This window comes from Corvus cornix, chromosome 2 (genome assembly GCF_000738735.6).
Source record: "Corvus cornix cornix isolate S_Up_H32 chromosome 2, ASM73873v5, whole genome shotgun sequence".
In the NCBI taxonomy this organism is placed as follows: Eukaryota; Metazoa; Chordata; class Aves; order Passeriformes; family Corvidae; genus Corvus; species Corvus cornix.
The window spans coordinates 89,973,165-89,998,870 of record NC_046333.1 but is presented as its reverse complement, the minus strand read 5'-3'; the positions used below and the strand labels follow the sequence as shown (position 1 = coordinate 89,998,870).

At 36.3% G+C, this 25,706-nt stretch overlaps 1 long non-coding RNA gene across 1 annotated transcript; it reads right to left on the bottom strand.

Moving 5' to 3' along the window:
- Nucleotides 1–848: 848 nt before the first annotated feature.
- Nucleotides 849–25,706, bottom strand: LOC120409803. The gene is made up of 4 exons (XR_005601601.1): nucleotides 25,495–25,706; nucleotides 3,910–4,099; nucleotides 3,166–3,237; nucleotides 849–1,111 (listed from the first exon to the last, which is right to left on the bottom strand). It is a non-coding gene; the product is annotated as an uncharacterized LOC120409803 (long non-coding RNA).

Below are 25,706 nucleotides of genomic sequence, written 5' to 3'. Positions count from 1 at the left end.
CATAACCAATATCACACATTGTAAATCAAATTTGTTGCTTCTTTTTCTACCTGGCTTTTGTAAGCTCTGATTTTGGTGAGTATAGTATTCAACACAATAAAGCTCATGAGTTTGAGCTCCAAACTGTGGTAGTATTAACCATATCAAAATCAGCTTTCAACATTTTGGAGGGAGATAGCTTTTTGGATTCCACGTATCTCTGTGAAACCATGACATCTCAGTACAGACACAGAAAGTCAGATTTTATACTTTTCTCTAGAATTCAGGTGGTTTGCTGATAAACATTTAAGTCACAAAGGTGAAAATAAACCAGATAAACCGGTTAGTCATGATGTGCCAGTAAGTTGAATAAGGAAAGATTAGTGTACATGAGTGTTTGAATTCTGGGTCCATCAAAGATTAAGGGTTCTGAGGAAAGCACATAATCAAATGCTATGCAGATGTGTGAACAGGCTAAAAATCATAGCAGTAGTTATTGCTACTTTTATTTTTTTAATAAAAAGTGAAGTAAAAAAAATAAACTTCCTTCCACATGAAATCCTAAAATCTCACATATAGAAATAATTCTCAACTTTTAAAATTCATGTCAATAAAATCATGGGATTCCAATCACCCAAACAATTTAAAAAAATAGAAACCACTCCAAAGTTCAAATAAAGAATTGATTAATTCAATATCTGATTGACACGGCATTAAATAAAGTGACCACAAAATCATATCTAGATTTGGAGTTTAGGATTATATCCAGTCTTCAATTGCAACAAACTCAGACAGAAAATCAACTGAATTTTGATAAACCTATTTTGCTGAAGTATTTATTCTTTTAAATACAGAGGCAAAGCAATCAAATGAATAAACTTGTTATGATTTCAAGGTTTGCTGTATATTTTTAATATTTGGCACATTCTCTCCAAATACTTGCTTGTAAATTAGAATTTTTTAAAAATAAAATATTTTGAAGTAATATTTTTTTGCCAGAATACCTCATGTCTTGAAAGAACTATTCTCATATATTTATGTGTGGTTTTCTTCTTCTTCCTCCAGCTTTATGCAGAATCTCAAAGTTCTTCACAGTATCTTATTCTCGCGAGACTGCGCCGCTTCTCCTTCTCTGCAATGTAGTAAATGTGAAAGTTGACCTCACAGGTCTTAAATAGGTGCCCTTTGCTTTTATGCTAGTCATGAAAATCACAATTGCTGTAATAATTTGCTCCTAGCAGTAGTCTAGCAGCTGTCTAAATTTACAAGGTCAGTTCTAGCACAACCTAAGCCAAACTTTTTAGAGACCTCAGGGTCAGGTTTCAAATAACTGCACATTCCTACTTTAACCAAAAGTAATCCCTGAGACTCAGCACACTTTAAAGATGAATGTTCATCTCTTCTCACATTTGAAACTTCAAAGGCCCAATTACTACTGGGCTGACATGGGCTGTTTCATGATACTTCCTGTGCAAAGTGCTACCTCTCTGCACTCTGTGTTTCTGATGCTTCTGTTATCACTGGTCAGTTGCTCTTTGGCAACACAAAATTCAATACCAGGTTTCCTCTCACTTCTTCCTTGCACTTGTTAAAAGCAATTACTGTTAGCATCCATATTTGAACTTTGAGTTCTGTTTCTGGGATTGTTTATGTTCTTTACGATGGCTACATTAATCACCAGCTATTGGGTTATCTTACAGTCAAAACTATTGGAAACACCTGGCTGGAAGATAAAAACAAAAGTAAGGCTACCAAAAATATCAGGATTAAGCTCAAGATAATGCCACTATAACACTGTCTGTATGCAATCTGCTTTCAGGGAAAAACATTGACAAAACAAATCAATTGTTTAAAAGATAATGTTTCTCTTGGTAGCAGCAAAGCTGTTCAAAGTGTATTTGTGCATTTTTGCTATTAGGAGTGTTTAGTTGCTATTTTCATTTCCATTCAATGACTTAAAGGTTTTTAAAAATGGAACAAATCTAGAGCAAAAATTTATATCACAATCAAATCACACATCTTTTGCTTACAACTTTCCTTCCCCAAGTGGGTATTTTGAACAATATTTTTCTCTCTCATATCAGATCAAAACTTTGCTATTCTTCATTTAGTATCAATATTCAATTTTTAAATATGATACATCATAAAAAAAAAGACCTTGGTTAATTCATTAAATTCTTAGTCAGTATATGACAGAAAAGGAGAACAACCCCAGGATGGTCAGCTCCTGAAAGAAACCATGAATTCATAGGACAGATGGGCTGGGTTTAGAGTGGATAGGGTGGAAAGAATAAGATTCCTTGTATAAAGTAGTTACTTTTTTTCATTTTTATTGCAGTGCCATTTTTTTTTAATAGAATTAGGTATAATAATATAGTTTGCACTGCAATGTTCACATAAGAAATACCTCAGTGACTTCTGAATCGTGTTTTAAAAGATGTGAAGTCTTACAATGTATTTAAGAAGATTAAACCTAATGCAACTGAAAAAAAATTCAAAGTTCAGTTGTGTCTTGATATTAACCTGCAATCTTGAAATTGTTTGTCCTTTATAAGGAAAAAAATCAGTGAAATCATTCCCAGTAACTTAATACCCTTAAATGGTTTATAATAAAATGGTTTGTTCTTCTTTCAGGGATTTACCTTAATGATATCATTCCAAAGGAGTCTGGTTTAGATCAAACTGGGTTAAAGATCATGACTGTCAAAAGATGATGTCACTTAGATTCCTTTACTAATAAAACCAGAGGTCATTTTGAGTACAGAAACAGATTGATATTCATGCTTTCTTTACCTCTAATACCTTTAGTCATGCATTACAAAGGTAAAAGTTGGCCCATTCCAGTGTACTTCAAGAGCATAGTAGATCAACATCATATTTACAGTTCTTTAGCATAGTTGTTTAAAAAGTCAATGGCAAGAAACATCCAAAATCAATTTCAATAATTGAAATCACTTTGTCTAGGAGATTCTAATTTCTGCATTTTACAAAGATTAAGGTTGGAAATGCAAAAATTGCATCTTAATTTATCAATCCATGTAGATGTAAATAAAAAGAGTCAGTATAGCCAGTAGTCAGTATAATGACTGTGAAATGTAAAGTTAGGATAACTTAATATAAGATTGAAAGGCTAAAATCTTATAACCCATTAACAACAGTTCAGCAGTTATTCTTCTCTTGTCTTACCTATTTATTATTTTGTATTTTCCTAGTATTGTTTGCTGGTATTTTCCAGAACTATCCAACTTTCTCTTATACCTAGAAAACATTAAATATACAATTAAAATACAAAAAAACAATAATAGCAAAATAAAACAAGATTAATCACCTGCAATGAAGAATTGCAATCATTTAGAACAAGAAACAATAGAAGTCAAATTAAACAAAAGAATATTTGCCACCATGGGATGCTCAAGTTGCATGAAGTAGTAGCTTTCAGTGAAATCTCTAAGAAGTCAAACAAAATAAAGCCCTGTGATTTTCACTACAGGTTTATGTCCTGCCATCAGCAGACTAATGTGTGAAAGGAAAAACAGGTACAAAAGACTGAGCACTTGATGAATGTAAAAAGAGATATGTGTCTCACTATGATGGACCTTGGCCTGAGTACTTAGGATCCACTTGTCAACTCCTGCTTACCTGATTTCATGATTTTAGCAATTAAAATCCAGCTAAATCTACTGCTAAGACTCCAGAAAAGATTCAGAACCAGTCAATTCTGCTAGCCAATATTTCATTTACTTCTGTGCATAGTGAGAATCTTAGTAAGGACCACTAGATGGTGGTGTGACAGGGCAAGGACTTCCTTGGATGTTTGTGGTGCCTCCTAAAAGACTTGCTCTTTGTAAGCTCTGACACACGTCCCTATGAAATGCTTTGGTTCTTCTCTGCATTCATTTTTGATACAGTTCCTGTGAGCTTAAATATTACCTATTGCCAAAACATTTACTTCAGAAGTATGTTGTAACATGTTCTTCCACAGTTTGTCCTCAGATATTCATCCAACACTACCATATTATTCTTTAATTTCTCCTTACTCTTCTTCATATTTTTCCATCCCAATTCTCCTCTGTCTGCTTTATTGTCAAGGTTTCTTTCAAACTGATTTCTGCTGTCCATCCTGTAAGATGTAAAAGAAATGGAGAGAAAAAAGCAAAAAATACATATCCATTTGTCAAAGATGAACCACCATATTCTGAAACCTGCATCTCTTCTCTATTCTGCTTTTATTTTTTGTTATCCTTTAGGTATGAAATAGTTAAAAAAAAATCTATTTTTTGTTTCTGAAATTTCAGTATGACAACTGAAAGACTAATATTAATAGAAGAATAATGTTTAAACACAAAACTTTTCACAAGGGAATAATCTCTTACTTGAACTTCAGAAAGGCTGTATAAATGTATTTAAATGAACAATTTACAATATACATTCCCAATAAAATGTTTAACTTGCACTTAATGTGCCATATGGAGAACTCAACCAAGTTAATTCTAATAAGGATAAAACAACCTTTGGAAAAAATAAACACTGCCAGATACTTCATATGTTGAATCAACTATACAACCTGTTGAAACATGTGAATTACCTGCTGAATCAGATATTTAATCTACTAAATCAAAGTTAACACCTACTGAGTCAAGCATAGCACCTAGTAAAAAACTATTAATACAGATTTATATATGTTCAAGTGAATTACAGTAAACACATTGCTCAAGAAATACAAAGTAGGCTCCAGCTAATTATTGCATTTTGTTTAGATGGCAACAGGTGTTCTGCTATGAGGGAATTTCCCATTCAAATAGCAAGAAATAAGGTCTTCCTTTTGTGAGTCAGTTTTCTTCATTAGATGGCAATGAATTTATAGATATTCTAATGTCTCAGCAGAACTTGTAGAAATAATCAGGGCGAGGGGCAGGGGGAAGACATCTGTGCAGTTGCTTTGCTTTCTTCTTCTTTTATTATTCTTTCCCTCGTAGATCATGCTGCTACACATGTAACTGCAATGAAAAGTATGTGAGAAGGAGAAAAGGGGTTCTTGTCCAATGCAACTCAAGAGAATTTCAGTTTGTAAATCCACTGTTTGTTTCAGCAGCAGATGGTTCTGCACACTCTATATTTTCTCAAATCCTCCAGTTGCTCTACTTGTACAAGCTTGTCTATAGGCTTATTTTTTTGGAATGAAACATGCTACAACTATGTTGTCTTTTGTCCCTACACAGACTTTTTTGCTGAATATTTGTGTTTTTTCATTATATTGTTTGACAGACCTTCTTCATATAGAGACCAGTGAATGTTGCTTTTTAATTCCATTTGTTTCTTAATATTATGAAGAAAATACTAATGTCCCTTAGCTATAATATTAAGAGGTGTCCATTTACTTCTTTTTTTTCTACATCTCACACCTTCTGATCAGGTTACAACATTCCTTTCATTGCATTGGTTTCGTGCATTGATATCCAGAGTAAGCACACTTTTCATTTAGAGCTGCCATTTCTTGGTCCTGTTGCTCCATTTTAAGAGCCACTTCCTATCTTTTTGATTATGGCCTGATTATGGCTTTTGAGATATAGAATATTTGCCTACATTTGTGTTTTAATTTGTATCAGGAGAGCAGTTTTGAACTGCCAATTGTGCCTATTTATTTTATTTTAATAAGCACCATGGAGCTGCCATGGAGCACTTGAACTGAAATCCTTTTGGGTGAAACTAAGGAAGAAGGAGCAGTTCCAATGCACACTGCAAAATGGGCTGGAGGCTAAAGGATAGCCTAGAGTTTATCCCCCCCATTAAAACGTGACTTGTGTGGGCATGAACACCAAGAGTTTCATACTACAGATCTTGCTTCTACTGGTCTACTTGCTACTGCAGACATAACACAGACAAAAGCAGTCCCAACTATCCTTTACATTCTGCTTTAGCAGACCTAAGACCTAAACTCACACCCACAAACCCCCACTTATACAGAGATATGGTTTATTGTGATTACCAGTGACAGGACTCGAGGAAACAGCATGGAACTGAGTCAGGGGAGGTTTAGGCTGGATATCAGGAAAAGGTTTTTCACCCAGAGGGTGGCTGGGGGCTGGAACAGGCTCCCCAGAGAAGTGGTCACAGCACCAGCCCTGAACCAGAGTTCAAGGAGCATTTGGACAATACTGTCACACACATGATGTGACTCTTGGAGTGTCCTGTGTAGGGCCAGGAGTTGAACTCAATGATCCTGATGGGTCCCTTTCAACTCAGCATATTCTGTGATTCTATGATTCTGGATTTTTGACTCTGCACAGGACAAAAAATGTATTAACATTATGTAGACAGTAATGTAAGAGCTTTCTTGCTTTTAAAAGATTCATGGAGGGAAGGTACAAACCCCAAAAATAATTTCATAGTGAAATAACCCCTCAAAATGTAAATTTGTAGCTAATATTTGGGTAAAGATACTGTAATAATGAAAATGAGTCAAAACACAAAACATTTCAAGCTTTTATAATTAGATTTTTGCTATATTGAGCGGTAATCTATTTCATTTTCACTGTAGGGAATGTTCCATTCTGATGCAGCACTTAATAGTTACCTGTCAGTAACAGGTATGCAGAAATAAAAAGTAAATTATGCTCTTATCAGAACTGAGATTGGTTTGCTTTTCTGTTGTTTTTTCCTCTTTTATCATTGCATAAGAAGTACAAGGAAATCTGAATTCTGGATTATAATCAATGAAGTAACAGGCTTTCTGCAAAAGGGTTTTGTTGATTCAGTGACCTAAGATATTTGAGTGTTTGGGCTGGTTATCAATAGCTTAACATGATACTGGAAATAGAACACTGACTGTTACAGAAAGATTGCATGTTGTCCAGCAACCAAGTTATGTTTCCAGAGGATGAATTTTCATATGGCACGTAACTGTGAAACAGGTTTTACTCATTAATACATGACTTGTTACTGACCTAAAAGAAAATTGATTAGTTATTTGCTCTGCACCATGCTTGAGATACTGAGAAGCAGCTGCATATGTCTTTTATCTATGGATTTGTCACACAGCATTTTCTGTTCATACACACTGGATCAAAAAAAGGTATTTGTTTTACCTAAAGCAAACAACGGCATCCATTATGAACCTACTTCAGGTCCTTTGGTATCTTGGAATAGGCACACACTAAACAGAAAGTGACATATATGGTACGTCTTTCATAAACTGAAATACGTTGTTTATGGTGGCTGAACATTTCTTAAAACCACAAGATAGCTACAATTACTTTACACTGAACACGCAAAGGAAAAGTACTTATTATCTCTTTTATAAAAGCCAGCAAAATGATCTAACAATTTCTGATACTGTTGTTCATTAAAAAATCTAAGTTTTGAATGGTTAAATAAGTAATTATTGTAGAAAAAATGCAAACTGTTCTACATATTAATGAAAAATTACCTTTTATTGTTAGATAAAATAGATTCTTCATTCATCTGGTTTTCAATGGTTAGTGTCAAATTATATAATGAGATAAAATATTGTCCCTGGGATAACAAAATAAAAATAATAAAGTAATAACAACATTTGATTAATTATTATTAGAGCACTACCAGTAAGCACTACCAGGACAGACAAAAAAATTTCTTACTTAAGAACTTAGAATAGAAATAGCAGCAGAAGGGAAATGAGATCAAAAGGACTATATAGGAGGAGAAAAAAGAGTTTGGGCATTACAAAGATTGCATATGTTAAAGGTTTTTTTGTACCAGGATGATTTGGCATTGATTAGGACTCTCCAAGGGGAAGGAGTTAGTTGGATGGAATTAGGTTTCCAGTGTCCCACTAGCAGCTCACTTCCCTCCTCTTTAATTCAGTCACCCTCATTAATAGATGACTAATGGATTAATGGAGGCAAATGGCGACTTCAGCATAAGAAGACTTGTAATCACGGTGGCCTCTTTTTCCTTCAAGTTTCCAGATGCATCTCACCCTCTTTTGTCACTGGAAAAACAAGTAGCTACTTTTAGAAGGTGTCTGACAGAGACATGCTGTGTCATCATGCTGCTCCCCATGCCAGCTTCCCTGGGACACATCATATACTTCACTCACTCTGTCCTTGGGCTCTTACCAAATCACTCATAAAAATATGTAAATTCAGGTATTGTGGCCATAAAAAACAGAGAACTATCTTGATTATGAAAGAGCAGATAACAAGTCAACATCATCTTCCACCAATTTGGTCTCTGTTGTCTTAATACCCTGTATTTTCTCTAGGTTACTGCATTTCTTTTAAGGATTTAGTGCCAGGGGTCTTAATACATCCTTACTGGGATCTGGCTGTCAGGAATCAGGGACACCTCAGTCCCTGCATAGATCTGGGCACCATCCTTGCTGATGACGAGTTGAGGCATTCAGGCAGCACCCTGACATCTATTTGGAAAAAAGTCCTAAACAAATTCCATGAGTTTCAGTTTGGTGGCAGTATTTCTACGGAAACTATGAAGGCAGGCAGTCCTGTTTTATAAATGTTTATGTAAACATAAGAAAAAAAAAAAAACAAAAACAGTGGAAAAAACAGTATTTTGAAAATTCAATCTGAAGTATACTGAAGCACTCTGAAATAGAGCAGTGAAAATTACATACTTGGTGGGAGCAAGTATGAACTCACTCCAGCACAAGTTTCTTTGCAGGGCCTAAAGTTACTGCAGGTGTATCACTTGACTATGAAAGGAATTTCTTAAATGCAAAATAAACTTATATGTAAACAAGTGTGCAAACATATTTTTTCAGTTATAAAATAATTGGGAAAAAAAGTTCCACAATATATAAAATCTTCTTATTTGTAATATGAGACACCTTTGCAAAAATTTAGGAGAAAATTCTGTTTAAAGTGTCTTAAATAACTCTAGAATTGAAGATAAATTTTGCTGTAAATTCAGAGAAGCTTTTAATTGGGAATAAAATTTGAGAAATAAGTACACCAACTAGTGAAACTTCTTTTCCTGAGAGCACAAACCTGATTGCTCTTATCCTGCTTACATCCTCTTTGCACTTGTTGCCATTTTCCTTAAAGAATTGAATGACTCTGTTGGATATTGTACTGGAAACTAAGGCCATGTACAATATGAAGTCCTTCTCAGGTTCATTTCTTGATTTATTTTTTGATTTCTTCCCTCAGAAGTTTCTTTGTAAGAATTGCACTAAGATCCTTCCATTCTTTTTGGGAAGGAAGGGACAAGGGTATACATCAAGCAGACGAAGATCCAGAGGGCATTAGCAAGTAAGCAGTGGCCCCAGTAATACCACTAGTGACACAGAAATTAACTAAAATGGAGGAGCCACATGGTGATGAAACTGTGTGCCTGATGCACTCTCAACACCCACTCCATTTACTGGGATCAAAGTTAAAAAAATCAGAACATTTATGAAAAAGACACCATTACAGGCCTCCTTCAACATATGAAAGGCAAGGCACCCACCCTTTCCTCTGCAGCAACTCCTCTGAAAACAAGACAGACCATGCACACAAAGGAGGCTTTTTCTCTCAGCTTGACAGCCCACTGCACGCAGGAAGATAAAAGCATTTTGGATCCTTGCCAGGAGAGAAACCTTAAAGCAGCTTCATTAGGCAAAAGTAAGATAATCAGAGTAAATACACAATGCTGCCTTTGTTACTTAAGCTGTTTGATTGGCTGTTTTGCTGTTGGCTGGCCAATTAATACCCTGAGCACAGGGCACTGTCAATGCTGGGCACCTCAGGGTGTATGCAGGAGTGTCAGCATCTGATGCATGGCAGGAGCTGCAAAAATAGCTCTGCAAAAATCTTCATATTTCCTGCTTGTTCAAAGCTGAGAAGAGATCCATCCAAGAGGTCACTCCAGCATGGTAATTATGATTTGTGTATGTTAATTATGTCAATGCAAGCAAAAGTGTGGAGCTTGAGGAAAAAAAATATTAATTTGTAGTAACAACCTGAGTGCTGGCCCCAGCAGTGCAAAGGAGTAGGTAGCAGAAAGGGCAAGCAGAGAAAAAATTATCCAGTGATGCTTAATGAAGAGATCTGTGACTCTGTGAGTAAAAGAGATGTGCTAAAGAAATTCCTTAGAGAATTGCCATGTCATGGTGACGATGGAATCAGAGTTGGATAAATGCTGAGAAGATGAACTGCAAAGATGAACATTAAAACATCCTACGCTACAGCAGGAATACTATAGGGCCTTTGCGCCTAACTCTACAGATGAGCTGAAGATCTGTTCCCACCCCTTCTGTCATTAAGATTGCAGGACATTTGAACACTATTTCCATAGCCAACAGGGGGTATGTCGTGCCTACAAAATGTTTGTTAAGTACGAATATAAGTACTTCAGCTAACCACATTCTTCTGGCAATCTCAGACAACGTGTCCCTTAGCATCAAAATCTTCTACCACCCATCAGAGAACCCCTCCCACGACATTCACATACAAGTGCATAACTGTAACAGTTTCTGTCTTTCCCAAAACCAAAGGGAAACATCCAAATGTGAGACTATTTTTTTTTCAGTCAAGTGGATTAAAATACTAAACCTACTAAGGATGCAGGAGAGAAACTTGTCGGTCCAGTCACAGGGGGCAAATGCAAGAGGGAAACTCTGAAAGCTAAATTCAGTCTGCTAGGTAGGGGACTAAAGTCCCTGACCTGCATAGTAACATTGTCTAAATTCATGCAGGTTCTGAGGGGCAGGCAGAGACCCATAATCTCCGTGTATGGCAAAGAAAGAGCCTACATTAGGAAGACTTGGCTGAACCTTCATTGTAACTGAACCAAACTGTCAGCAGTGGAAACTAAAATAGTTACATGAGGTCTCTAAAGTGGAAGTTTGACTGGCAGCAAATGTCAAGCCCTGTGTAAGACATTTTAGAGTCTGAGTAGAAGGATAATTGATGGGCTTGTGTTCCTAGGCTGCTGACTTCTTGTGAGGGGTGAATTAGGATATGCTCTGAACTGGCAGTTACACGTGCAGAAGTCATATAGGATTGTTAAGGCCATTTCTGTGGCAAAGGCTGCCTCTAGCATGGCTACATCCTTGTAGCCTGTGTGTTCTTTATCTCTGCAGCTCAGAAGGATGTAGTGGATATAGAGAATGTGCATACAAGAGAAGAAAAACTGAAATGGTCAAGGAGATGGAGTAGTAGCTACATCACAAGGACAGGTTGGCAGAAGGCTAAGGAAAGGGCATGACCAGGGGTTATGAATTCAAAGGGGCAGATTAACAGAAATGTAAAGCGGTTGTTCACTAAATTCAGCAATAGGTGAATGCTGCAGCAGTAAGTAAGGTGGCTCCAAGCTAGTACAATGTGGATTTAAAATAAAATAACTGTTCTACCAGTGGTTGGAGAATATCCGGAACTTGGTGCTCAGGGAGGCAGTAGAAGCAGGAAGATCTGAAGAAGAAAAGGTACAGAAAAAATTCATAAAAAACAGGGTCACAAATAGATCCTAAAAACATGTGTTAAGATCTCACATGCAATATTCTAATACAGTAGCTGTAGAAGCTGGTGGAGTACATGAGTTATGGCTTGCAAGTTAGCCAGACTTATGTATTCTGCTAAAATGGCATCCTTTGACCTGCCCATGACATAGCACTAGGCTAGGTGGACATCTGGCCTGCCCTAGGGAGGACATTTCTCATTAACAGTGAAATCTTAACACAGTGAAATATCTTTTGTACTGTGCCAATGATTGACTTGACAATGATATTGAAACTAATCCTGAGAACAGCTGATCATCACTTCAACAGTGGAAATGTTGCCTGAAAGCCTTAACGTCTGATGTTTGTCCTTGGTGGCTGTAAATATTCACCTGGGCTTCTTCACCTTAATCAGCTCGTACCTTGTTCTTCCAAGCACACTTCTCACAGATACTTACACCATGCAGATAAACAAACTGTCCAGTGAACAGGAATTCAGCTATAATGGCTCAATATGAAGAGAGATGTCATCAAGCATAATGTCAACAAGAGAAGAAAGATTCATTCCATGTGTCTTAAAAAAGTAAAAGTGTTTAGCTAAGACTTAGGTGTAGTAGTCAGCTCAATTTCCCAAGGGATTTTATTCCAGTCTTCGTGTGGCACGCTGGCTACAATTCTCTGACTAGGACATGAGAATGGATCTGCCACTGTAGGTGAGGACTTAAGCAGCACACCATAGCTGCTCCTCGAGAGATCATAAAACACCAAAAGGTGTCACAAATTTTTGTGAATGTCCAGCACAGAACATGCTCTTGAAATCAAATTACAAGTACTCTCCAGCATTCTAAAAGGCATTCTAGATACAGTGATGCTATTTCACTGTGCTTTCCTATTTCAAAACAGCAACCACAGCTATGCTTGTTTTCATTCAGCAAGGACTGGTTCTAAATAATGTAAACTGCTCAGGTAACTGAATGTTAGAGTATTTGAGTTCCAAAGATTAACTATTCACTACATAAAGAATTGTTTCCTTTTATCACTTTTAAATTTGCTAACACTCAGAGTAATTGAGTGTCTTCTTGTTCGCACATTATGAGACTAAATTAAGAGCATCAAACCATCTATCTTCATTACACAATTCACTAGTCAGTATATCTGTTCATTCTTTCTTTTTCTAAATTACTTAAGTTAGCTTGTTCACACCAGTTTACATGCACTGCTTGCCCTGCTAATTTCTCTGTTCTCAATATTTTCTTCCCATTCATCTTTTGATAGTTCAAAAGGAAGTTGATATGAGTATCTTGTTTTCATGTAGTTGCTGAGTCAGAATTTTACTAATTCCAAACTAAACAGGCCATTTTTTATCTATGTTCACAGGCATGGGCTTTGCATCTTTTTTCATGACAGCTCTTACAGACTATTATGGACTATCCTCAACCTTTGTGTGGACTGATGACTAAATTTTCTCCTCCCCTTCTTTCTTGGCATGATAAAATGAATGGAGAACAAAATCTTGACCTCTGCTGAAAGCAGGAAGGATAGAGGTTGGCTGTAGAAAGTGATTGGAACAAATTAGGATCTTCCCCAGATAGGCAGAAAAACTTCCTTTATTCTTTGAGTTGTGTTTTCCCAGAAATTGCAGTAAATAGGATGGGAGAGGCACTGACTGAACAAGTAACTATTTTAAGCACATTCTGTTTCTTGAGGAATCAGTTCCTTATCAGTGTTATTTTCTACCTTCATAGTTGGCAAATCAAAGAGAGCAAGAAAATGCATCTAAAAAGGTAGAGAAGGACAGATGAAAAATGTATTCCCAGAAGCATAATATCTACATGATATGACATTTACCCTGACTGCAATGAATCTAATTTTCAATCTAGTTCAACAGAGCCCTGCCAAGTCACTTCACTGGGTCCAAAGGAAGAGATGATTCCCAAAAGCAAGACTATTCTACTAGAATGCCTGTTTTTAAATTATGATATTGCCTTAAGAGCCAAATTACAAATGTGGTGTAAGGAAAATAAGTAATAAGAAAATAATTACAAGGTACCAGTTATCCCAGCACTTGACCATACTGGAGCATTGTAGTATAAACAGGGTCAAATGAGAAATGGCATAAGGTTACTATCAATCAGGAGTGTTCAGCACCTATGACTGAATAGAAAGTGGGTAATACTAGGGTTATGTTAACAATTTCTGTATTCCTCTCCAAATCATGAGAGTCACAGTGACTGGGGACACAGAAAAGTAAACCAGAAAGAATGCAGCAGCAGCAAACTCAATAATGATAACAGATTTCAATCATATATAGCCTGGCTAAACATCCAGTTAGGGCACAAGAGAGATTACACTCTAGTATCTCATCCAGAGATGCTGAAAGCCCCTCTTTGGAGTTTTTAGTTAGGAAATCCAAGAGAAGACAGCTAGTGCTTACCTTACACCCAGCACTGACTGGGATACTGTTCAAAATTTTGCTACCAAATACCTACTCTGCAGGAGCTGACAGATTGTAATCACACATTCATTGTCTGGTGGGATCAGGGATAAGGGGGAGTGGGACTCTAGTTTCAAATGGGGAAATCATCTAACGTGACAATATATTAAAAATAAAGTAGGAGATGCATTTGAAAAGTTATAATACTTGGAAGTAGCTTGGAGATTGCTTGCTGACCACAAAAACATCCCACCACAAGGTTGACACAGAGGCAGGAATGTCGTGAAAGTATACGGAAAGAATTCCATGCAACGAACAATCGAAAAGCTAAAATGCTTCAGCTTGGAAAAGTGATAATCAAGGATGGATGAGATGGAAGTCTGTGAACTTAATGAGTATCTGTAAACTTAATGAAGATGCAGAAAAGGAAGTAGGTTCCCTTGCAAGAAGTTAAAACCATGAAACAAAACAAAAGGATCTGTTTCTTTGTGCACAGCACACAGTACCTCTGCTACAGGGTCTGGCAGATGTGAGAAGTCAGTCCAGCCTTTTCTTCCACTAGTATAAGGTTTGTAGAAGAAAAATTCATTAAGAGTTTTAAAATAAACTGACGATTTGATCTTCAGCCATATCTGAATCACAAATGGTTCAAGGCCAGGGGAGAATTTAAAGGAACTACCAAAACACCTTTCCTTCTTTCTTATAATCTTCCCTCGACATCTGGTGTTGTCCAAGAATGATACTGATGCAGAGAGACCTTTGGTCTGACATAGTGCAGTCATTTTTACATTTTTATGAAGAACAAATCAATAACATGAGTTGTAGCAAATTGCAAGGACCAGATGGTACTCACCTAGAAGTTTCAAAAGGACTAAAATATGAAAAAGATGCACTGCAGTAAGTGATTCAGTTAAAATATAAAATGCCCTTGGTAGCATGGGTAGTGGGAAATAAAGTTTCAGTTCATAGAAAGGCTCTCAGACTGAACTATGGAAGTTCAGACTAGAAAGCTTGGTTTCCATGCTGGAGAAAATGGTAGAAAATAGAATAAAAAATAGACTAAGTCTATAGATAGGTGTGAACATAAAGAGGAAGAAATAATTTGCCTCTTGTAAGTGTATTTTTGGAGTTTATTCAAAGAATCAATGACCAAGTGGAAAATAGTTGCTTGACACTGGCTTTTCAGGAAGTTTTTAATAAGATTTTTCAGTAAAGATTTATAATGAAACTAAGTTTCCATGGACTAATAATAGATATATAGAAAGATAGAAAGCAGATAAATAAAAAGTTGATGATATTAACACCAGAATAAGATAACACTAGGGTGCTGGGACTTCCATTTTACAACAAGCATTAATGATCTAAGAGAGAGGATACTTGGGTGACAACACTGTAGGACACACTCATAATACTGAGTGACTGGGAAATAAAATGGTAGACAATATCATGTTGGGAAATTCAAAGTAATGTACATGAGAAAATAAACCTCACTGTTCATATGCACCAATGAGCTCTAAACTAAATTTTACCACTCACAGAATCCTGGAACCTCAAGCCAATCCACTGAGGTGTTCAGAAAAGCAAGCAAATTTTAGGAGTTAAAATGAATGGAATGGAAAAAAAACCATTTTGTCTGAGTTATGTAGACTACTCAAGAACTTGTACACAGTTTATATTTCTAGCCCACTCACCTCAGAAGTATATAGTAAGATAGTACATCTACAGGAAAGGGTAGTAAAAGTGTACAAAAACGGTTTATGAAGACTGAGCTAAAAGATTTGTATTTTTTACTCCAAATTAAGAAATTAAAAGTAAGGAATCCACAGAGAGGTAATTGATGAAGTACAGGATCATGACTTTAAGATTTTGTGTGAAACAAGGAGGATTGGTAAGGAAGTGCTGCTCAGACAAGTGAGTAGTCATCAAGTGAGATTACCAATAGCAGGCACAAATCAAATTCCCTGAGAGTTGTTACCCCTAAGTACATTCACCTCCAAGTAAAAAGATCCCTAAATGGAGGACATCCTGGAAGATTCACAACTATCTAGGCAGAAATACATGTCTTCTTGGCCTGCTCACTCTTCTTCAGATGGAAATCTCCAAAAGGATATAGGAGTGGGAAAATTGTTAAGAGACCTAAATTATCATCCCCAAGCATTTTCAATAGCACTGCCAAAACTCTAAGAGATGATGAATGAACTGGATTTTTCCACCATATGATTGTTTATTCTAGAAAAACAGAATTTTTCATTAATATTACGTAACAGAGATGGCCTGTCACTGCAATGTAACTGCATTTTTGAAAAAGATGTCTTGTAAGTGTCACTGGCTACTTTTGAATTTATTGTAATACACACAGATTTCCTTTGGACTAAAGTCCCTAATTTTTTGAGTCTAAACAAAGAGGTGTTTGGTATACTCAGTACAATTCAATGTAAAATGACTGTCTAAAGACATTGCTACTTCTACCACTTGCTTTCTTTTCTAGTATATTACCTTCCTTTTGCTCTGTTTCCTCCCTTCCCCTCCTGTTCTGAAACAGCTACTAATTCCTGCTTCTCCATGTTTTCTCTCTCACCCCTACACCTTTTCTCCTTTGCCTTTGCTTTCGGGTGAATTTGTTAAATAGATAACAGTGGCAATGAAGTGTCATCATTAACAGGGGATAAGAGAGTTCATAGCCTTGAGTCACTATTTGGAGTAGGTCTAAGATTTGAACAGACACTGCTGTTTCATCTATAGCTCCATTCACATCTGGAAGACCTCCACAGTATATATTAAAAGTATATATTTGGTATTATTACTTGCTTATAGAAAATCTTCTGTACTAGATGATCTAAATGCATGATCCAAAGCCAGTGGATGCTGTGTTTAACATAGGGCTGATAGATTCCACTTTTTGCATAAAAAAGAGAGCATGTTAAAGGGGAGGATATTTTTTTTTGTCATTTGTTAGTTTTCCTTCAAAGAACTATCAACTATCTCCGACGTGACAGAACTTTCAGAAAGATAGTCTACCATATTTAAATTATCACCATTACCTTTGGCCCCGAGTAAAACTGCTCACAGTAAACATTAATTTCTCAGGATGACATTTAAGGGAGGGAGGGAATCTTGAGTCCATGGAGTGTTCTGGACTAGACAGACATGTTCTTAATATACCTTTTTTATAGTTCTCCACAGAAATTAGGCCATGTTGTGTTTAGGAATATAATTAAACTCCCCTTTCTTCTAGCTCTATTAATAGAATGTGCAAAAGTATCTGGTGAATGGATTTGATGGGCACATTTGTAGGTTTCAGAAATGAGTCTTAGATCTCTTGACCCAGTTCACAGTTCCTGTCACAATTCTCTCTCTAATATTTTCTATGGATACTTACACACCACCTGAAACTTAGGGTGGCTAAAGCACATGCCTAATACTTTATTCTTGTTCCCCTTTCAGTGTGGTTATGGCCTTTCTTAGGTTGATACCTATTTGTGCCATCTCTTATTTTGCCCTTTTATTAAACACTTCAGAACCAGATGGAATGTTTTTGTAATGTCTTTCAGTATATTTCATCTAATATATCCTTTCATGTTTGTTCATGTTCTTATTACCTAGTATCTCAACTTTCATAATACATTTTCATCTGTCTTTTGAAAGTATTACCTTACTAATATCCAATCAGAATTAAGCTGAAAAGACAATTTTCTTTGCCTGTATTTTTTAATATTTTAGCCTTTTTATTTCATCTATTCAGAAGTTAATATAAAGCTTTATTTGCATCACTCTGTTCAGTTTTGAACCAATTGAAAAGAGTCTGAAAGACAGCACTGAGATTGATGAGAAGGTTTGTGGAAATACTTGATGAGTTAGAGTTGTTTAACCTAAAGAGGAGATTGAAGATAGGCATGAAAGTATTCACCTATGCAAAAGGCTGCTGCAGGATGGAAAAGAAAAATCTGTTTTCCACATTCAAGTTGGATAGAACAGGAAATAATGGGTTTCAATTGCAACAGGGAAGATTTAGGTTACTAATATGAATTTTTTTTATAGTGATCAAAGTTAGCGAAGCATGGGAACAGATTGTCTGAGGATTCTGTGAAACTTCTCCTTTGGAGACATATAAAAATAACTTGGACCAATATATACCTGAGGTGATATTTGCCTTGTTGATTATGCCTTCTGGCAGGAAAGATGGATTAGATGTTCTCTTCATGCAACCTTCCAGCCTATTATGATTATAATGTTTATATTTCTAAATTTATCCACTCTCTAGAGAGCTTTGAAGACCAAGAACTAAGATCTCAAATTTGATTTGATAACTGAGGAACAGTCAGTGCTTAATCAAAGAAAAAAAGTTGCTTGTTGAAGTGCATCTACTGTATTTAAATGTTAAGACATTGGAAATTTTTCTATATATAGGAACGTATTCCCATGTGAAGTGTATTACTGTAATAGCCTGATTCAAAAGATAAAAAATATATGGCTCACTGTGGGCACACTAGCAGCTGACAAGCTGGAATACTGCCTCCTCACTATCCACAGATGAAAGAAAGTGCAGCAGCTGTTACTATTCAGGTAGCTGGTAGTGATGAAGAGCCCAGGAGGAGCCTGAGGCGGTGTACTGCCTTGACAATTGCAGGACAGATGGCCTTAGTTGTGATTTATATTACTAAATATTTTCCTCTTTCCACCTCTGTGTTGCCTGAATCTAACATTGTTCAGGTGGTCTTCACCCAGGGTATGACTCGGGTAATGAGGCATTACTCTTGTAAGAGGTGCAGAATTATATACTACTGGCATGTGTGTAAGACTACACAGGACCTTTTGTTCAACAGTCAGTCTTAAGTGCTTGTAAATTAATCTTTTCTATAGTTTTGAATTATGGTATTTTTATTCCTTCTAGGAGTAAGATTGTGTGACTAGCAGGTTTCAATAAGGCGACTGCAGAACAGGCAATCATCCATTCATCCAGTCAGAAAGCCTGCTTTAAACTTTCCTGCAGTAATGCTGCACTCCCAGTAGCAGAAACCTGACATTCAGCCAGAGCACTCCTTAACAAATTTCTTCTCCATGTAAAAATTTCTTCTCAATTTAAAATTAGTGAAGAAAAGGTTTCATGGCATGAATTGCAGAACTTTGATCTTCTTAACTCTAAAGCACAGTTTTGAGAGAAAAATTCAAAGTTCCAACTTGATTAAATCCAAAAACATTTCTAAGATTTTTTTTTTTTTTTTTGGGACAGATGAATTAAATAGGAAAGGGAATTTATTTTTGAGTATTAAGATGCAGATTAGAAATTTTATGAATTGACAAAATGCATTTACGCTCCAGAATAATTCAGCTAAATACACTTTAGCATTAGAAAAAGGAAGGATAGATCACTTAGTTTTGGCTATGAGGTAGGACACACTGTCTTTCTAGGTCCTGCCTTGTTGTAAATCTGCTTTTCTTTTTCTATAAATACAAAAAGTGTTTGATTTTTTTTATATGATTCCTTAAAAAATAGAAATTACTGAGAGAAAACAATTGAAAGGATGTTTTCCTTCATGGATGTAGATATGGTTCTGAAACGTCCCAATAGCTTTTTCATGCCTTTGATCTCTTGGATGGATATCTCTTTCCCTTAGGGTTTTCTTCAAGTTAGCAGTTTGAAAGACTCTGGACAGAAGATGCTATTTTTTTTTTTCTTTATTGGGATTTTCAGCAAAAAATATATTGTATTAGATATTATATAGAATACTTACCTATATACACACACACATTTATATATGTATGCATATATATACAGGTCATAGAAAAGGATGGAAGAGGCCTCTGGAGATCATCTAGGAAGGTTAACTTCAGAGTTAGAGCATGCTGCTCATAGTCTTTTCAAATCAGGTTTAGAAAAATCTCTTTCCACTGCTTAACTACCTTCATTGTGAATTTTTTATTCCTCATATTATGTAGTCAGTATTTTCCTTGCTTCAGCTTGTTGACTGTTGACTCATTTTTGCTCTGCATGGGTAAGAGTCTGGCTCTGTCTTTTTAATAACTGCCACTTTAGATAGAATAGTTTTATGGGAGTTGTTTAAACTAGGACATTTATGGAGAAATTAATACATTTTCATTTTCTACCAGATTATTTGCCAATCACGGCATTTTTTAAGCAATTGTCTGTTTCCTTTACTGTAAAGTTAGAAGCCTTGACATCTGACAAAATTCTAAATTCTTTCAGAGGTACTGAAAGCATCATAGAATCACAATAAAGGTTCCATCAAGAAAAATAATGGATGCTGGCTCTTCTCTATACAGGTCTCTTGGCTGTTCCACTCTCAGCAGCTGTTTGACTTGCCATACATATTTAGATATAGTATTCTCATAAGTTGCTTCAGTTAATATTAAAGCACAGTAGAAAAGAAAGGAGGATTCAGCCTTGGGAAGAAAAAAAATTATTACAGGATCTAAGCAAAACAATTGGCCATAGAACAAATGTGTGCAACATAAACCTTCATGACTTACAAGTATCTAGCCAATTACAGTTCTAAAAAAGAGAAAGCAAACACTAAAAAACAACTTTCTTGGGCAGGGGGTCAGACACAAAGAAAAGAAAGAAAAAGCAATCATCTTCTCTATTTTTCAAACAACAGCCTCATCTTATTTTCTTTTTTCATTAAAATAACTGAATTCTGAAAAGTTCTAGTCAGACATTATTTTTTGTCAGCTAGAGGGCCTACTTCTCCACAACTGTGATTCTTTTTTACTAACATCAAAGGGTCTTCATTTGTACCAAAACACATGATCTGCGGTGTTATGTTCTGCCCTCATAATTTCCTGTATTTTTAAAAATATTTTTAAATTATGTCAAGGTCAGAAAAAAGAATCCTCATCTTTCTTCCAATTATTTGTATGCAAAGGGTCTTTTTTAGCAAGGTTTTTCAGACCCAACTGGAAAGTTTAAGGAAAGGACATGTGAGACTTCAGAGATAATGTGCTATTTTACGCTTGGATTATGCTCATGCAGTCTGGAGCCGCACATATGTTTAACTCATGTCCTGTAAAGTGTTCATGGTGAAAAAAAATAAAAATCCATACATATTTGTTTTATTATAACGAACGGTAAAAGTCAAGATATGTAATCATTGATTCCAAATGTAGTGGCTACTGCCTGAAGTACAAATCTAGCATCACTGAGGAAACCTGCTTTGTAGAAGGCAGGTGAGGTATTTTTTACATCAATATAGCTGCATTTTCATCCTTTTTTATAAAGACATTGAAAATTATTTTTCAGATATCCTGCCTGTATAACAAACTATTTTTGATCAGATTACTTTTGATAATAAGTTTTTTTCATCATCTCTCACCACTCAATTTTTAGAATATTTAGTTTAGAATTATAACTAGACACTAAAGGCAAATAATTTCCTTTTTTTGTCTGACCATAAAAAATATTTAAAAAGCAGGATCTCAAATGGACAGAGGAAATTTTAGAGAAGCTGGAGATGTTCCTGAAGAAGACTGTCAGCAGAGGTAATTACTGGATTTTTGAGACAGGAATGCACAAATTTCAAAAGGAAAAAAATGTAAAACATCACAAAGATAAAAAAATGGTAGTGATCTCATTTTCATCAAGGTGTAGACTTAGTACACTGAAAAATACTCTGGTGAAAGAACTAAAATAGAGTTCTATTGGGCAATGTGTGCCATGCAATAAACAGAGCCGAGGAATATTCTCAATGCTGAAGTTAATGAGCATCTGACTCTTCATTGCAAGGCATCCCAAGTGAGCCTCTCAAACATAAGCTCTCCAAATAATGTTTCCATTATGTTAATAGAGGTGATTTTTTCAATAAAAGAATCAGAAATTGTGCTCTGTTTGGCTAAAAAGGTGCAAACTGTTACCCACAAAACAATATTCAATCACTCTGAGGCACCTTCAGACATCAGCACTGCTGCTGTAAAGGGTCCAGTAGCTCTCATTGTGACATGATGCATCCTATGGCTCAGCTGCGTTCACCTGCCCTGGCTCTCTGTCTGAGGCTCCCAGAGCCTCTTGCAATTTTTCCCTCATGGAATTTGGATGAAGCACTGGCTGCTTTCCTGCCAAATGTGTCTGTGTGCCTTGAGGACTTGATATGACCACTGAACCAATCTCTCAGGATACCACCATTGCATGTGACCACTGCATCTCATTACAAATGCCCAACATCTATTTCTGGGAAGTGGTGGCACTAAATGCAAGTGACATTTATCTTTTTATTTCACACTGTGCCACCTGATACATCTGGAGGCCCTAAATCTTTGGCATGAACTTTCTCATGGGGCAAACATGCTAATTTTCATTCATTCTCTACAGAAGAGAATATTACTGTGAAACCTTATGTCTCAGCAGCCCTGCATTGTATTTTGAGACTTGAATATGACTATGTAGCATTTTGGTATGTTTCTAATTATGAGATCAATCTTCAGAAACCCATTAGATCAGTGATAAGAAAGCCTCTATCTTTGATATTTTACAATAGATATTTTGAAATTTTTTGCAAGTACCTACAAGAAAAATTCCATAGATATTTGATAGATAGGATATAAACATAGAACATGGTCTTCTTTTTCTTTCTTAATGCAACTATAAAAGACTGGGAACTTTTTTTTTTTTTTTTTGGTAAAATACTTAGGCTTTCATACTTGCATAGAAAAACGTCACTCTGATTTCCCACACTTGACATCACATATTTATGCAAGTTCTGTAGTTCTGTGGCATCTGTTGAACTTCAGCCATCTGGACTCATGTTCTAGCCTTAGGCATCCATAACCTAGCAATATTTAACACATCTCTTTCCATATAGAAATTCATTTGGCATCTTCTGAGTTGCTGTTTTGAGCAACGGTCTAGTAAAACCAACAGTCTAGTAGAGTTCAATTAGACCTTTGCTCAAAACAGCAACTCAGAAGATGCCAAATGGAGGAAAGTCTGTAGTAAAGTTTTTCCTTTCAGATTTGTTTGTAAACTCTGTTTCAAATACTGACATATTCCACTTTTCAGCTAGCTTGAAGACAGTACACAGATAAAATGGTGTGTACTCTCTCCCTGAAAAACCTAAATCAGCACATAGATATGAAAGCTACTTCTGACCTGTTCTGAAGTCATAATCATAGTGTTTAAATCAGGACAATCAGGTGCTACACTGTCAAATGGATTGACATCAAATGTTATGAGGTTTGATGAATCTAGGACAAAGTGGGTTGTTTTATCACTTCATGGTATTGTGCATGTCAAATGCCCCAAGGAAGTAACACAAGAGTTTAGAGTGCCTTAAATCGAAATATCCTATGGTGATAACAAATGCATATCTTTAGGTCAGATTTTTGATCTAACATTTTATTAGGCTGCATGATATTTTCTCATCTATTCTTTTCAGCACAGCAAATGAGTATGTCATACCACATATCTAGTTCATAGCTTTTCTGACAAATGTTATATGGAAGAGTGGACCTTATACCAAGCTTTTCAGTATTTTTAAGTATATCACTGCAAGGGCTTCACCTGTTTTATGATAGTTTATACATGTTAGGATTTAAATTTAAAATTTTATTAATGCAATAATTGTCCTTGTTTTTCAATCTTCTGATGAAGTATCTAATGAAGAACAAGCACTCAAAGTGGTCTTTTGTGTAATTCTTGTCATATGAGAACAGAAGGAATCTCAGCAGCTCTGTGATAATTCAGATCCCCACCCTTTGAGTCCTTGTTTTCTCATACTGTCACTAAGTAATCTATGGTTCTTTTGAATCTGTGTCTTCCACAGCAGGATCTTGATTTTTGTGTAGCCAAAATGCAAATAAGCACTTTCTTGTGCTTATTCTTCTCTCAATACTTCTTTTTTTTTTTTTTTCAAAAGTATTTCTCTGGAAAATAAACATAATGATCCTCATAGAATGGTTATGATTACTGGTAAAAAATTCTTTAGCAATACAAGCCTTCAGTCATCACAGGTATAGTTAACACAGAACCTAACGATCTTGCATGATTATGTTCAAAGATTTCTTTCTTCTTTCCTCAGGAAGTAGCTGAGAGCAGTCTAGGATTGGTATGTGGGTCCTGCTTGTAGCAACTCCATGTCAGTGTAATTTGAATACAGTTTTCAACCAGGACATTAAATACAATTAATTGTAAGAAATACATAGAAGCATAGAATGTCTTAGGTTGGAAGGGACTTTAATGATCATTTATTTCCAACCCCCCTTCCATGGACAGGGGCACCTTCCACGAGACCAGTTGCTCAGAGCCCCACCCAGCCTGGCCTTGAACACCTTCAGGGATGAGATATCCACAACTTCTCTGGGCAACCAGTTCTAGTGCCTCACCAACCTCACAGTAAAGAGTTTCTTTCTAATATTTAATATAAACCTCTTTCAGTTTGAAACCATTCCCCCTTGTCCTGTCACTACATGGTTTTGTAAATAGTTTCTTTCCATGTTTCTTGTAGGCTCCCTTCAGGGACTGGAAGGCCACAATTAGATCACCCCGAATCTTCAAGGATATTCATGAAATTAATTTAATTGCAAATAAATTACTTAGACCAGTTTCTTTGGTTGATTGAAATAGTGTTCTCTGCTCTTCTTACCCTTCAAGGAAGGTATGTCTGTTTCTTTGCAGAGATATGTGGACATTTTGTTTCAGCCTAGTCTAACTGATGCTTGTATATTGTTCTCATGACCTCCAGCAACCTTTCTAAGTGTAGTAATGTCATCTAGGCAATTCTGGAGTCCAGCCTGCCTCTTGAGAATCAAAAGTACTGTTTGCAAAATACATATATATACAGCATTTTTTACACTTATTGGATTGCTTATTCTATAAGCAATTCTTTGTTTTCACACAAAACCCTGCAGAAATCCATGATCTTTAGAGAGAAATAAATGCAGGCATGCTGTCTCTACAGGACAGATACAGCAAATAAAGAGACACTATCACATATTGCTTCAATAGCCTGATTTGGTGTGCACATGTGGGATTTTGGGAGATTGCTTTAGAGTTTGTTTCACCAGTGTAACAAAATCATTAACAGTGCATGACTACAACTACTCATGTTCAAAACAGAACCCATTCTCCTGGCCAAATCACATATTTTAGATAGGGATCCATGACAATGGCAAAAGATAATGTCAATCCTTTCCTCAAAGTTTGCATTTCTCTTGTAGGATCATAATAATTTTCAGGTTTTGTGTAGTTTTTCATCAACAACATAGTTTTCCTTGTATTTTAATAGTTTCTCAACCCTGTAGCTTTACAAATATCGAATCACTGCCAATTTTCTCAGCCTCTGCTCTAAGCTCCAAACTTTCCTAATTCCACTCAAGTTGCAAGAGTGACAATAGGTCTGATTCAAGTGGTAAATACTCTCTAATGCCTGGTGTTACTGTAATCATGCCATATGCCATGTTCTATGACCATTTTAGCTGTCCAGGTTGCATGGGAGAATCAGCTTCCTTGCAACAGTTTCTCAGACCTGATCTGTGTTGACAAAGCTTAAAGCATTCAGCTAAGGTGAGTCCTTTAGACCAAGGGAGAAAGAATGAACATGAATGAAACAATATTTAACACCTGCAAAGACTGAGCACAGAGTACATGCTGGCTTCTGCTCCAAGACAATATAAAAGCAGCAACACTCATTCCTCAAAAAGCTCCGTTGCAAATTACCAGTTCGTCGTTTTCCAACGCTGAGCCAAGTCCTGTAACAGATTGTAGGCACAGGTTGGAGGTGCACGAGCAGTACGTACTGATGTCGGAGGCAGAGGGATTTCCTCTTTATTACCAATTTTGCCTGCCCCATGGAACCGTGCACCAGCTCGTGGCGATCTGAGGGCTGTGGAGAGGCGGGAGCGAGCAGGCCAGCATGGCCCCGGGGCCGG